At 37.4% G+C, this 3766-nt stretch overlaps 1 non-coding gene across 1 annotated transcript; it reads right to left on the reverse strand.

Moving 5' to 3' along the window:
• Positions 1–2741: 2741 nt before the first annotated feature.
• On the reverse strand, positions 2742–2847 carry LOC119625401 (U6 spliceosomal RNA). The gene has a single exon (XR_005241609.1). It is a non-coding gene; the product is annotated as a U6 spliceosomal RNA (small nuclear RNA).
• Positions 2848–3766: the final 919 nt, after the last annotated feature.

Below are 3766 nucleotides of genomic sequence, written 5' to 3' on the forward strand. Positions count from 1 at the left end.
TAAATAATAAAGCATCAGACATCCTTCTATTAAAAATTAGAAATATACATTTTTCACCTTACCTTGGAATGATTTTTTGTTTACTTTCTGTTAACTTACCAGAGACCAAAATATTCTAATTATTTTCAGAATCTTTTGTGCTTCGACTCATCTGCAAGTCTTTTAGCCTAGAGTCCCTCAACTATAAACTATAAAATACGTGCATCTCTGATACAGATAAGGTGCCAGAGAAGGTTTTCCCTTCCCTGGGGCTTTGAGATCCATGCTTACTTTTTTCTATAGACAGATTTTTAAATAGATGACCATTGGGATCCTGTTCAACTCCAGGAGTCTATGATTCTACTTTTATGTTTGTGTTTGTAGTCATCACCACCCTCATCCTAATTCAAGTCAGAGAATGTAGATGTGACTAAACTTCTTGTGGCTCTGGTGGCAGGAGGAAATGAAACAAAAGGACAGTGGTACCAGATGCATCCTATTATAGCAACCCCAAAGATTTACATAGCACTTCCCAATTTACAAAGCACATTCCCCATGCTATTTCTCATACAGTGCCCTAGGGTAGCCCCTTGAGTAGGTCAGGCATTTTATCAAGCAGAAATAGAAATTTAGGAACTGGACCAAGTTTATGGACAAATGACAGATCTGGGGCTCCTGCCTCCCAATGCCTGTTCATTTCATTGTCTTGCTAAGCACCCACTTCCAATGGCACTGGGGCTGTAGAGAGTGAGCAGCTGAAAGGCAAGCATTGATGACCAGCAGGTACTTACAGCGTTCACAAGGCTGACTTCACCGACATGCCTGTGCCAAATGGGAATAAAGAGAAGGGACTCAGAAATAAAGCAACAGTCAGAGGAGCAAGCAAAACAATGTCTAAGTGCAGCCAAGGCCAATGCCTTCTGGATTATGTGGAAAAGAATACTCCGCACTACAAGCCCCTCACTTACGGAAAGCTTCCAAGAAATGAGGGCTTTCAAACTGCCTATGGAAAGTCATTTAGAGTTGGCACGGTCCATTCAATTTCAGACCTTTCCACCAGAACATTGCTTGGTGACATAGTGGTCTTCACCCTGAGCTTCTACAAGTGTACGTTAAGTTGTTATTAAGGACCTGTGGACAGAGAAGGCACACCACCACAGGTAAGCTGTATGTAAAATAAGCAAACTTCCTTCCTCACATTTCAATCTATTTCAACATTCATCAGGTCCTTCAAAATTTTTGCCAGACACCAAAACCTACATTTTGCCTCCACTTTTCTAACACCATTCCTTCATATACATCAGCTATGCACATACCAAGTGTTTGCATATAATCCTTCACTGCATTCCCGCTGTGAAGCAGGCATTATTCTCCCCATTTTACAGATAAGCATACTGGGCTCAGAAACATAATTTGCCCAAGCTACTTGTGGGTAGATCTGTCATTTAAACTCAGGTCTCTGTTGTTCCAAACCTATTTTCTTTCTGCTAAATTGCAATACCTCTAACTTGTTAGAATTTCAGGTAAAACCTTGAAAAGATTTTGCTCTTCAGAAAAAAATCCTGTTTGGAAAGGCAAGCCAGATTACAATAATAGATATGCAGTTGAAATACATAAAACATTTTGAAGAAGTTTTTATTAGTATAAACTTGTGAGCATTCAAATTCCTACATATACTTACTATAAAGTCAATGAATAATGAAGCAGTCTTGATAAACACAGTTGCAACAGACATGTTAACTCCTGCCTCCAACTGATTGCTATATTTTGTTTAGATTGCATAGAATTGAGACTATCATAATTCACATACATTAACAGATGCAAATAGTAATAGTTTTCTAACAGCAGTTTGTGATGTCAAGCCACACCTTGATAAAACAGATGACAAAAAAAAAAAAGCTTTATTCTGTTTGCACTGAAAACCCAGTTTACCTGCTTGCACAAATTGACATGTTAATTATTCACAGTGTGTTAAAAATTGGTATGTGTCACATTTTGGTGTGCATGTTGTATTTTTTAACTTTTAAGTTTGGGGTACATGTGCAGGTTTTTTACATAGGTAAACTCATGTCATAGGAGTTTGTTGTATAGATTATTTTATCACCCAGGTATTAAGCCTAATATACAGTTTTTTTTTCCTGCTCCTCACCTGTTCCCAGCCTCCACCCTCAAGTAGGCCTCAGTGTCTCTTGTTCCCCTCTTTGTGCCCATGAGTTCTCAATCACTTCACTTCCACTCATAAGTGAGAAAATGCAGTATTTGGTTTTCTGTTCCTGCGTTAGTTTGCTAAGGATAATGGCCTCCAGCTCCATCCATGTTCCCACAAAAGACACGATCTCATTCTTTTTTATGGCTGCATAGTATTCTATGGTATATATGTGCCACATACTTCATCCAATCTGTCACTGATGAGCATTTAGTTTGATTCCATGTCTTTGCTATTCTGAATAGTGCTGCAATGAACAGTCACATGCATGTGTCTTTATGGTAGAATGATTTACATTCTTCTGGGTATTAACTGAGTAACGGGATTGCTAGGTCGAATGGTAGTTCTTCTTTTAGCTCTTTCAGGAATTGCCACATTGCTTTTTCCACAATGGTTGAATTAATTTATACTCCCACCAACAGTGTATAAGTGTTCCCTTTTCTCCGCATCTGTTATTTTTTGACTTTTTAATCATAGCCATTCTGACTGGCGTGAGATGGTATTTCATCGTGGCTTTGATGTGCATTTATCTAACAATCAGTAATATTGAGCTTTTAAAAATACGGAATGCTTCACGAATTCCATGTCATTCTTGCACAGGGGACATGCTAATCTTCTCTGTATTATTCCAATTTTAGTATATGTGCTGCTGAAGCAAGCACACGTGTTTGTAATTTTTGTAGTCATTTAAAATATATTTAATATTTTAAATGAATTCTTCCCAAATTGATTTGTAAATTCAATGCAATCTCAATCAAAATCCTAGCAAGTTTCTTTGAAGAAATTGAAAAGCAGATGCTAAAATGTATATGGAAATGGAAAGGACCTAGAATAGCCAAAACAACTAGAAAAAGAATAATAAAGTTAAAGGATTTATCACCCTACTTAATTCTAAGACTTACAAAAAAGCTACGATCATCAAGACAGTGTGTCTCTGAGGCAAGGATAGACCTATAGATTCAAGGAACAGAACAGAGAGTCCAGAAATAAATCCAAAGCTATATGGTTGATTTTTGACAAAGATGTGACACATAACTAAATGGGAAAATCAGTAAAATAGTGCTGCAAAAACTAAATATCTAGAGGGGAAAAAAACAACCTTACAACATATTTTAAAAACTAACACAAAATACGTCATAGGCCTAAACAGTAAGAGCTAACACTATTACATTTCTGGAAGAAAATATAAGAGAAAATGTTTGTGACACTAGTTAGGAAAGGCATTTTTAAACAGGACACAAAAAATACAACTCAAAAGGAAAAATACTTACAAACTTTTTCAAAATTAAAAGCTTTTGTTCTTAAAAAACTAGCCGTGCATAGTGGCGGGCGCCTGTAGTCCCAGCTACTCTGGAGGCTGAGGCAGGAGAATGGCGTGAACCCGGGAGGCGGAGTTTGTAGTGAGCCGAGATCCTGCCACGGCACTCCAGCCTGAGCGACTGAGCAAGACTCCGTCTCAAACAAAAAGAAAAAAAAAAAAACCTTTTGTTCTTCAGAAAAAAACTGTCAAAAAAGGCAAGCCAGACTGAAATAATAGATATGCAAAACATATCTGACAAAAAGGCTTGTATCCAGAATATA

This window comes from Chlorocebus sabaeus, chromosome 10 (assembly GCF_047675955.1).
Source record: "Chlorocebus sabaeus isolate Y175 chromosome 10, mChlSab1.0.hap1, whole genome shotgun sequence".
NCBI lineage: Eukaryota > Metazoa > Chordata > Mammalia > Primates > Cercopithecidae > Chlorocebus > Chlorocebus sabaeus.